Source organism: Hyposmocoma kahamanoa, unplaced genomic scaffold (assembly GCF_003589595.1).
Source record: "Hyposmocoma kahamanoa isolate Upper Pololo Valley unplaced genomic scaffold, ASM358959v1 88, whole genome shotgun sequence".
Lineage (NCBI taxonomy): Eukaryota > Metazoa > Arthropoda > Insecta > Lepidoptera > Cosmopterigidae > Hyposmocoma > Hyposmocoma kahamanoa.
This window is the reverse complement of record NW_020654466.1, coordinates 20,423,274-20,435,423: the sequence shown is the minus strand read 5'-3', so window position 1 is coordinate 20,435,423 and position 12,150 is coordinate 20,423,274. Positions and strand designations below refer to the sequence as shown.

The window sequence follows — 12,150 nt, the reverse complement described above, 5'->3', positions numbered from 1 at the left end:
GCCTACCCCGATGGGAAAAAGGCGTGAAATATATGTATGTTAAGCATATAGGATTAAGGTTTAAGACATGCAGATATGCAAAACTTTTGGTCAGTATTAAACATAATATATGTGTATGTACTCGTATATATATAATATTAAATATAACTTTTTGATGACTAATATCATCAGTCAGTCGTGACCATGGAAACCTAAAAAACCCTAAACGTTGGTTTGTTTGAAAAAAAAAAAAAACAAATGTACGCGATTTTGTATCCAAATAACGTTTGTTCATGAAAAACCGATCTCAAAAATTGAAATAAAATAAATAATTAAAAAATAAAAATATTTGACAACAGAATTGTGCAGGTAGACCTTAGAGTTTTCCATAGTCTAAGAGGTAGACACATAATAAATTAGAAATTAAATACAACACAAGAAACACAACTTGTTGCAGCGTATATTGCGTACAGAGAATTGGTCTTATTCCTGCACTAGGCTAAGCCTGTCTCGCAGGTAATCTATGTTTCAAGTTAAGAATTATCAAGTTAGAAATTAACAATTAGCGTAATAGGAACATAATACCAAAGAAGTTTATGAATAAATTATTAGGAATAGTATGAACAAATCAAAATAAAGAAGGTAATAAAATACTTAATTTAATTAAACTTATTTTACATAATAAAGGAAAGGATTGACGAATACTATATCTTTATAAAAGTAGATTAACGTGTCTCTCTTTCTCTCTCTCTCTCTCTCTCTCTCTCTGTGTGTGTGTGTGTGTGTGTGTGTGTGTGTGTGTGTGTGTGAGTGTGTGTGTGTGTGTGTGTGTGTGTGTGTGTGTGTGCGCGTGTGTGAGTGTGCGCGCGCGCGTGTGTGTGTCCGTGTCCGTTTGACGGTTATGCACAGTTATGTACCGTTTAGAGCGATCTCTTTAAATATTTATAATTTTGTATGAAAGTAAAATGTGATAAATTATTAAAAGGCATAGAGTATATAACCAAAGATAGAGACGAAATGTCATTTAATTTCTTTGAACACTATTCTGCCAAATCAAACTGCGCTCCGATTGGCCAGCCCGAATTTGAAACAATTGACGGGTTTCACTTGACCTTTGCTATAATGGACGAAAATTGAAAATTTAATTACCGATAAAATGTGATTCCGCTTGTTATGTAATTAGATGCTTTGCTGTTTTTCCCACACCACCGAATGGAACAGCCTCCCAAAGTTAAGAGATATTATTATCTTTATTACAATAAATACAGAATATTTTTGGAATATCCGTATATTCCATCTCCGTAGACGTACACACAGTTCTCTTGTTGACGCTGTACTATTTCAGCTTTTCTAATTTGTTATTTCAGTGCAAACGAGAGTTGATATTTAAAAGTAATATACCGCCCATTTACCGGATGAGTTGCCAGAGATGGATGGCCCTTATTTCGTCTCTATTTTTGGTTATATACTCGATGTTAAAAGGTATTGAACAAAAGTTGCTGTTTATTTACATTTCCAATATTATTTACCTAGTAATCGCAAAAACCTACCTGATATCTTTGGAAAACTTTAAAAGGTAGAAATAAATACGTAAATCGTGTAATTGTTCAGTAGAAATGTTACGTTGCAATTTAAATTCAAGATTAGACATTTTGAACAAATAACTACGCAGTTTCGATCAGTAAAGAACGTCCGATGACTCATCGAGGCACAAGAACTAATAAAACTAATACTTACTAAAACACCGCTCACTGCTTAGACAAAAAATTCATAGCGCAAGGGATTGGCACTTTTTGCAGAAGGTTCTCATTGTGATCTAGACGATAATGCTATTCCTAAGATGCAATAATACTGTAGCAACATCAGAGAGCTCAATTTGGTAAAATTTATTCCACCGAGACCTTATAGACAAATCCAATTTCGAAACAAATTGATACTTTAGAATTGGTTGTGTACCTATAGTGTTTTTTGTTGATGTGTTGAACACTGTTTTTTGTGCATTCGGCATGTTTTTTTTTATAATAGCTAGCCACAGCACGAACAAGTCGTGCGCCTGATGGTAAGCTACACGGCCGTCCTTAACGGTTGCAGTGCCCCTCAGAGCTTTAAATCACAAAGATCAGAGTGGCACTGCCACTCCACCCGTCACTGTGAGACGTAAGTTGACAAGTCTTATGCACCTGGAATTTCACGAGCACTTTTACCCTTCCAAACGGGATCGCAGTTATGCTCACATAACCGCTTGGCCGCATAAATAGGTAATGTGGTAGCGGAAACCGAAGAAGTTGAAATATCTATAGAACAATTTTAATACTATGACGTTAGGACGTCTTGTTTACAATATGCGACCATATTGTCTGTGTGTTTAGATTTGAATTCAACACATTTTGGTTGTAACAAAATTATGCTTTGTAGTCGTCACGGTCGACTTCAATCACACCTTTTTTGCTGCCCACTCCACGCCTACGTTACTTTTGCAACCTTTAAAACCTAACAAACAATAATTTGCATTACAGTTCGTCTATGCAGGACGAAAGGAAAGAGTCAAATTACGACAATAATTTGTTGATTTAAAGCAATCAATTATCGGTCCAGATATTTAAATATTTATTTTTATTTTATCGTTTATTGCACAGAAAAAACACAAATGACATTTCATAAAAGGAAAATATAAACAAAAGGTACTACTTATTTTTAAAAGAGATTTCTTCTTGCAGACTTAAAACTACAATTACGTGTACAACAAAACAAAAACTATGTAACATAAAAACGATATCAATAATAAGACATAGGTATCAAAAACAAAACAAAATAGAAACCGTTAGATTGGTTTACTGTAGCTACTTTCAATAAGGCATTTTTCTTTGGCAATATCGCCGATATTTCTCCTGCAAAAACATGCGATTCAAAGAGCGAGGAATTTCAGAGAGGAGTCTAAAGCAATTAACGTTCTTGCAAACAGTGACAAAGTACATTTATGTAATTTTAATTTATATTAAGGAGAATAATAAGTTTTTTATGAAAAATAACATACGAGGAATGAAAATACTCTGTCTGTTTATGACAGTTATCTTCAGAAAGTCGTGAATTTATTTCAGGAACAATGTATACTTACGCTTCTGTGATAAGATTCCGGTTGATATTTAAAATTTGCGAGGTTTATTGTGAAAGAAAAACTTTACAATAAAAATCCATGGCCCCCGTTTAGCTCTTGCAGGTTATCACCATGCATGATATTTGAAATAAACAATATAGTTAATAATAAATGTATGCCTTTTTACTGTCATGACTTCAAAACCAATATAGTTTAATTAGTTCGTTGTAAAGTTGTAAGTCGGTTCTATTATTACTTAAGTAGTTTAATTTAATAATTAGTCGTAGTTGATTTTATTAAATAAGTTGTCATCGAAGTGAATAAAGTTTTTATCTATCTGTCTATTGAAATGTTTATTTACAAAGAGCAACCCCTAGAGTTTCGAACTGATTCTTCTCAGGGGAATCTGCCTTACGAATGAGTTGACTACTCATTGAAGAGCAATTTGCTTTCCTCTGAAATAAATAATATATGACTTTGAGCTTGAAATGTTCTCATACTGAATACGTATGAATGATATAGATACTATAGCTGTACGCAATGGTAAAAGTTGCGAAGTAACATATGTACAAATTAGTAAGGAAAATGTGCTAACGTCTAGCCCACAATGCAAATGCATCGACAGGCGCAAGGTTGTCTGAATAATATATTAGGTTTAATACAGCGTTACAATTATATGTAGTAACGGTCTCCACCCATTCCGACCAGCAAAATATATCTTGATTGAATAATATATCATAAATACTTTCAGTATCTCTCCAACCTTACGTTGATGTAATTTTCACGATTTTCACACATTATTTGAATTTAATATCGGGACTTAAACCTGTATAAATATATTATTTGATTAACCTTTTTTTATAATTTCAAATAACGGGACGAACAAGTTGTGTGCCTGGTGGTAAGCTACACGCCTATCCATAACAGTTGCAATGCCATTCGGAGCTTCAAATCGCAAAGATCTGAGGGGCACTGCCACTGCGCCTGTCACCCTAAGACATAAGTTAAAAGTCCCATGTGCCTGTAGTTTCACCAGCATCCTTACCCTTCTAAACCGGAACGCAGCAATGCTCACACAACTGTTACTAAAAACGTCCATGGTCTCGAAGGAACTGAAGAGGTCAAGAAAGAGAAGAAGACCAAGTGCAGGTAGTTAGACATGTACCTCTTCAGTCTCTTCGAGATCATGGACGTTGCAACACGTCCGAAACGTCGAGGTAAATAAAATATATTTATACACGATTAATTCTCCAACTTTCTTAAGCCATTATTTTTTCGCCTTAGGGAATCACCACAATTATCAATACAGAGCCGCATTAAGCTGATCAGAAAAAGCTTAACGAACATGTATAATAAGAAGGAAAAGATGTCGCGCATTAAGAGTCGATACTATCTTAGCAAAGTTAAAAATTTTGCCGTACTGAATCGGTTCTATTGCGCAGGTCCAGCGGCAGGGACCTGGCTTTATTTCAGAATTTATTTTTTTTACAAACAAAGTTAAAGCCATTAGAGAAATGTATACCGTATACGTTAATTCGTTCATTGGTATAAAAAAAGTAATTGGTGTACGTAAAGTACATATAGAATACAGAGGTTTTCTTGTAAAATTTCGAGGTGTTTTTTTCTATGGTGAAAATTTTTTGGAATCGCGTGTTCACATCGTATACTAATGAGTGTATATCCTCAAATTTTCTAATTTTTTTTCCAAAGTGATTGGTACAACACTTCCACTTTTATGTGGAATCAACCAAAGCCATTTGAAGTTGTACGCATCTTAAGCATTGGGGCAAACCAAGCGATAGCGAAATGCACAACATCTTTTCTCTCTTATTGTACAGATATAATTTGTCTTGGGAAGTTCACCTTTTTAATACAGTCGTCTTCAAAATTATCTACTACGGTGACCGTACGACCGTACGACCGTGACTAACCAAGAATATTAACCATCCAAAGCGGTCATCTATACTTTCAAAGTGCTGAAAATGTGTGACCATTCTTCATGAAGACAGTTTTTAATAGTTATTAATTTTAATCTGCTATTGCCTCCGTGACCAAACGGTTACCACGCTGGTCTGCCACGCAGAGGTCCCGGGTTCGATTCCCGGGCCGAGATAAATATTTATACGGCCTGTATTTATTTCTCTCGTGACTTTGGGTGTAATGTGTGGTTGTCTATGTGTGTGTCCATGACACCCCTGATACAGGGTTTCCCTAGTGCGAGGCTATAAAATTAAAACATGCTGATATTTTGTAAATACTCGGGATGCTATAGATGATATTTTTTATTGACATGACCGTATAGATAATTTTGAACCTGACTGCACTGTACGGTTCATAGATTCAACAAATAAAAGTCTAAATGGTTGATGACTTCACAATCCCAGTCAGCCGTGACCATGGGATCTGTAAAGGGCCCGAAACGTTAGTTTATTTTAAAACACAAATGTACACGGTTTAGATCCGATCTTTCATTTTTTATTTTTTTCTGGTTCCCAAATGAACAGTTTTATTGTACAGAGTTCTTTTTAGTTTACTCGTTAGCCATTTGTTGTTAAAAATAAGATTGATGCTTGCCCGCCGTGGCGGCAATTGCAGTATCCGCTAACACAGGTTAAATCCTTTTGTGGGATCTGGATCTTGCCTGACTGGTCAGCAATAAATCATAACTAATTACTGTATTTATTTCTATATTATTTGTAACGGCTATCGCTAAAGTTATTATTATTTCTTATGTGTAACAATCGCGAAAATCTAGGAACTCGATTTAATAGTATAAAAATAAAATAACTAATAAACTACAGAACGTTTACAAATTATTTCACGTGGATTCGATAGTGGAGATACCATACTCCAATACAGCTGCCCGGTCTTTTATTGTTATTTTTTTATAGCCCCGCAATAGGGAATCCCTGTATCGCGGATGCCATGGACACACATAGACAATCACAAATTACACCCGAACACGTAAGAGAAATAAATGTAGGCCATATAAATGTTTCTCGGGAACGGGAATCGAACAGGACAGCGTAAGCGTAGGTACTCATGGATTGCTAGAAAGTTTAAAACAAGAGTTACACGATTTGTCGTAAATGACTTCAGAGTTCTTGCGCTGTTCATTAATTCAGGACTCTACATTTCTCATGCTTACTCGGGATTTGCTTTTTTGTCAAATGAATATACGCGATTTTGATCCGGAAAAAATAATTTCATTTTCAATGTGTAACAATCGCGAAATCTAAATTGCGTGACACATTTGTTTTTTTCAAACAAAACAACATCCCGGGCAACAAAGATTTTGTACGTTTGGTACTTTTGCGAAAACTTGAGAGTAGTGTCTTGTCGGTGGCTAGCCAGTGACCTATTATTCAACTGCCATTTCAATTTTTTGTTATTCAGATCTTATAGTGATTGAATCACTCACTCAATCACTACCATTCCACTGACACTCTATTGACGCAACTGCCATTGCAACTAGATCTTATTGGAATTACAATAACCAGTGATTTTTAGAACATTATTAATAGCATCTTGGGATCCAGGTCCCATGGTTACGGCTGATTGAATAGTATGAAAACTCGGTACAGGAAAAGTTATTGAACGTTTCATTTAATAAGATAGAAATGCGATAATCATTTCGTAATTTTATTATTGTATTTAGTAGAAGCCATCTCTTTCTTGGACGATCATTAACTGGAATTCTTGTATGTTATTTGTAAAACATACCTTTATAAGTATTATCAATATAGGAAATTAATTAAGTACACCGAAATTTTCATGACAAATTACCCTCGATAATAAGGCTCTACATTCTTCATACCTACCTACTTAAACAATACACGGAGTTACTTTAAAAAAAATAAAGCTATACAAAATGTAGATAATTACTAAAATATATTACAAACAAACTTAAAAATGAGAAGGTAATAGAAAAACAGATACTGCAGTCTAGCCGGGCTATGCCCCAGGCCGATGAGTTTCAACGGCAAATGACCTAACTCAATGGAGTATAGTCGAACAACTAACCTAATTAAATTTCCATTTTTATTGTAAATTCAGTGTTTGAAAATTTATGCAGAAACAATTAATTCTTTCAATGAAGTAAAGACAGACAATACATAACAAAGGGGTATCGCGTTTTGTTGCCTTCTACTAGTTCTTTTCATGTTTTTGTTAAAGTAGTTACTTTACAACACGTTAGTCCACTCCCTCTGTATATATCCTGTGTACATTTATTAAAAGTAACAATTTGTTTCTGTAATAGTCTGTTGTTGTAGATCTTCTCTCTGCGAAGTGTATCGAAATTCACTAGTCAAATTTCGTGGTAAAAATTGGTACGTCAATGTAAAAACGAGTCTTTTTTAACTTGACATTGGCGGAATCATCGATTTTATCGATGGAATCATGGATGGAAACACTACACCATAATACGGTGTTAAACATGTGTTCTAGAACGATTTAATATACTCATGAAAATGTGAAGAAATTGTTAATGTACATATTACATGCATTTACACATGTACCAGTTTGAAACAGTTGTGTGCACATTTATTAAATATTATAACAATGTTTTCTGTTCATTAGCTCGTTTGAAGTGTAAGAGAAGCGAACGCATAGCGTCGGTATTTAGGCCATTCGTTGGCCGTCCACACCAAACAACAAAATCTATTTTTTATCTCTCGGTAATTAGCTATAGCGGTCTCGTTTCAAAGCAACCGCCAAAACAATACAGTAACAGCACTCACTTTCATATTTACTCATTTGGCAAGTTTTAATCAGTGAAATTCACACTTTTTGGAACATAACTGGACGACATTGAGAATTCAAGACAAGAGATTCGACTCACGCGCGATGAGTCAATTTCCGAAGTGCGGTCATCGGATAAGTTTCCCCATTCCGGAAAAACTACGGCGGAAAAACGTGAAAACGCAGCCCGACGTTGCAGCGCCCGAAAATACGGTCCTAATTTTAGATCTAATCGGAAACAGCAACATTCACTGGTGTAATAACTTGTAAATTTTGCTGTTTCCGATTTCGTTTGAGAGTTGTGATGAAAAACGGCGAACAATTGCTTACTCACCAGAATCTGTCGCTCGCACGCAAGACAGCGGTCGTTGGATTCGTTTATTTTACTGAAATTATTTTTGTGCCGCTCGACGGTAGCGCAGATTCCGGTCGTGTGGCGCCCGCCCGGGCGGTGTGCCGACTGCCGCGGCGCGCGCGCACTCTGCCGCTCACACATGCGTACACGCTGTAATACACCTCTAATACCAGACACTGTGCTCCTCGTTACGACCTAAATCACATCTACCATGATACACATTACCTATAGTTGGAATATGCCCGAGCGAAGCTATTGAAGCGTTGCAGTGTTTGCCGTGCCAGTCGCTGGTTGAGGAATTGAGTGGATTTAGTGACATTGCTGCGAAAATAACAAAAGCGATGATGCAGAGCATTTATTCAATGTCCAACAGCTTAATATTATTTGCCAGTGTCATTCTGAAAGCCGTGACTGATGTAATGATCGTGTAAACGGGCTATAGAAGCGGCTCAAAGAAGAACCCATTCCAAAACCTTAAAACAACAGTAAGCTAACTTTTTGTAGAGATCGTGCTCAACGGAGGCACACAAGTACCTACGCGCACATGACAACTAACATGGTCTTACCTCAAAATTGCTTCAAGTTATATTAATGTTACCTATTTAATTTCAAAGCGACAGTGTTGTCCTGTCACTTTGAAATAGAATTGTATACGAATGACTAGCAAGTATAGTGAAATTTAGAAGATAAATTATTAATATAACGCAATTTTTGAGATAATACTATGTTAGTTATCAAGTGCGCTGTGTCAGTGGCGCGTGCCTAGAAGTAACATGTAAGCAGAAATGTATGAAAAACTATTTATATATATAGTAGTATAGTAATAAATATGACAGGTTTCGATTATTCTATGTAAAGAGCAATAACAAATATTAGCCTCGGAAACAATGAGTGATATAAGTGATCGGCTCACTCTCGTCACGTAAGTGAAAGGCAGTGCCGCACGGATTAGCACCGCCTGCGCCTGCGCCGCCGCTGCTGTGCTAACACTGGCGTGCCCCGCCGCAGCGTGTGATGAGCCGGGTCAATTAACTATTATTACTAACCATTGTACTGGTCGTTAAAACATGATGATACATAACCGGGAGATAGAAATTTGCCTTGTGTGCAGTACAATAGAGCATGGTCCATTACGCCGCCCTTAGAAGGCAGTTGTATGGTTGTGCTGTCCTCTGGTGGACAAAGAACTAATAAATGAAAAAGGAAGGAGGTGGATGTCATGCGGGGTCTATTCTGTCTTCGGAAGAAAGAAAGACACAAGCAGCGAATTCAATATACGGAGATTTTTTAAACACATTTTTGGATCATTGTTGACTTTGCGATTGTTACACATTTTAGTCTCATCAGTCGATCGGAGGCACTCTGCCGTCCGCCATCTAAGAAGCGGCTAAGTAACAAAATAATTTTTTGAGATATCATAGATAACCATAACTCAGTTTTAGTTTAATAATATTTCAGGTACGAATCGTTAGGGTAATTTCCGATAAGTCTAAAATAAGATAAGTTTTTAAAAGATAATTTTGTGCTCTATCTTATGCTATGTAATACGAACGAAAAGGACGGCTGCGCTGCGCCCCTCACCCTGAGGCATAAGTTGAGAAGTCTCATGTGCCTGTAATTTCACTAGCACCCTTACCCTTGCAAATCGAAACGCAAACGACAGAAATAGGTAAGGTGAAGGACGTCCCTGAAAGAAATCTTTCACGAGGAGCTCTACTATGAAGGTGCTGATGAGATGAGTGTGTCTTGTTTTTTAGGGCCGAAATGCACAATCTTGACTGTATTAGGAATAGCTAGAACAACTTAGGATATTACAACGCTCACAAATAAAAATAATAATATATTCTATTATCATTATATAAAAAAACAAAAAAGTATTATTACTATATGAAAAAATTGTTACTCCTTTCTTTTATTGTTCGTTGTATTTTGTAACCAGAATAGTATATTATTATTATTTATTACTATTGTGGGTACAAAATACTACAGACAATAAAAGAAAGGCGTAACAATTTTTTCATACTGTGCTCCAGAACTAGGGAAAAAAATGTGATAGGAAGGAAAAAAATCACAAAATCTCCGTATAAAAAATACCTTTTTCACCTCACTAGCTCGGAAAGGCTTTCTTTATCATGGAAAAGGTTTTTTACCATGGACTGTGGTATGAAAAAAAAGATAATGACACGTTCAACTACGCGATTTGTCGTACATTACTTATTTAAGTAATATAAATCCGTTGGTATATTATATTCCTATTATTGGCTTGAAATTAGATGTTGACATTTACGTGGCATTTAATGACATTGAATGGACAATAGTAACTAATTGTGTTCAATTGTGTTTATTAAATTATTTTAATTCGTCGAAGAACCAAAATAATTTCAATAATCACTTAATCACATAAAAGTACAAGCAAGAATAAAAATAGATAAGGTGTAAATTCAGAACGCAACCGAAGATAAACTTTTTCTTTTATTTAAAAAAAAACTGATGTTATAGTTCAACTGTTTTTCTTTCATCTACCGTTTTCCTCGCTATAGTGAGGTGAAAAGTTGTGTGTTTCGCTCGGCAGCATAGTTGTTTTGCGTCTCGTGTCTTGAAACCCTCGCTACGCTGAGGAATCTATTATTGAACCACTCGCTTAGCTTTATGTTCAATCTTAGCTTCCTTCGCTTGTTCAGGTTTCAATACAGGCACACGCGTCAAACAACAACTTTCCAGACTTGCCTAACAAATAACTATCAAATAAATGTATGTTTCATAAGGACAGCAACGAGTGTAACGATGATTTAAGAAAATAAAATAAGGGAGTGTGAATAATAATTTATTGCGTGAATCTTTAAGTAAAAATAATACAGGATTTAAACAAAATCAGTAAAATTTTCAACGAGCACATCTTTAGCGGCAGTTTTGGAAGGTGTCAATTTTAACAATGCTTAGTGTTTTTTACTATTATTATAACAATTTCATTTATCTATGATGGAAATAATTTAAAAAAAATATAAAATGAATTAAGCCAAAGAGAATACATTGTGAGCAAAATTAGTAAACTGCTCTACAAGTAACTGGTGTTTGGTAGTCCAAAGACAGCCGCTAAGGAAATTTTGACCGTTGACAATCAGGAAGTAACTTCATTTAAAATTGCACTTCTCGCATAACCGAGTAAATGTTAATAAAACGAATGTATTAATAAATAATTGAAGGACGGAAGAAACAATAAAAGTGGACATTTCTTTCTAATTGAGTTATATATGAGATCATAAAGAAATTGCACTTTAATAAGTTTATTAAATAAATTTATTTTAATAAAACAGATTATATCGAGTTTTCGCGACTGCTACACGTAGAAAATGAAACTGTTGTCGGATCCCGGACACATAATTCGAGCTACCTCGCATTTTCCGCATTAAGCGCTCTAAGTGCTATTGCTTCTCAATATCATTTAAATTGCACTATTTACACCCGATTTTCCGATCACTGGGGAAAATATAAACTGTAAATACTCCATTTTCATCGCGTGCCTACCAGAGGGCCAGGGTATTAATTGTAACCTGGCTTTACATGGGCTAGCAAAGGCGATGCGGTTATTTATTTTTCCAAACAAACCAGCGTTTCGGGCCATTTACGGGGCCATGCTCACAAGGCCCGAAATTCATAGTTAGATCTGTTTTCCCTTTTTTTTATAATACCAAGTGACGGGACGAACAAGTCGTGCGTCTGGTGGTAAGTGACACGCCTATCCGTAACCGTTGCAGTGCCATACAGAACTTTAAATCGCAAAGATCTTAGGGGCACTGCCAGTGACAGTTGACAAGTCCCATGTGCCTGTAATTTCACCAGCACCCCTACCCTTCGAAACCGAACGCTGTAATGCTCACATTACCGCTTGGCGGCAGAAATGGATAAGGTGGCAGTACTTCCCTGGATGAACTCTTTCACAAGGAGCTCTACTGCTGCTAAAACAAACGAGACTCTCCGA

The 12,150-nt window shown here is 35.9% G+C and overlaps 1 protein-coding gene across 3 annotated transcripts in view; it reads right to left on the bottom strand.

Moving 5' to 3' along the window:
* The window catches only part of LOC113235567, a 52,524-nt gene extending 44,244 nt beyond the window's left edge, over positions 1–8,280 (bottom strand). For all 3 annotated transcript variants that reach the window (XM_026471302.1, XM_026471299.1, XM_026471301.1), the window contains exon 1: positions 8,151–8,280. The gene's annotated coding sequence lies outside the window, so the exon portion shown is untranslated. The remainder of the gene's footprint in view (positions 1–8,150) is intronic.
* Between the last annotated feature and the right edge of the window lie 3,870 nt (positions 8,281–12,150).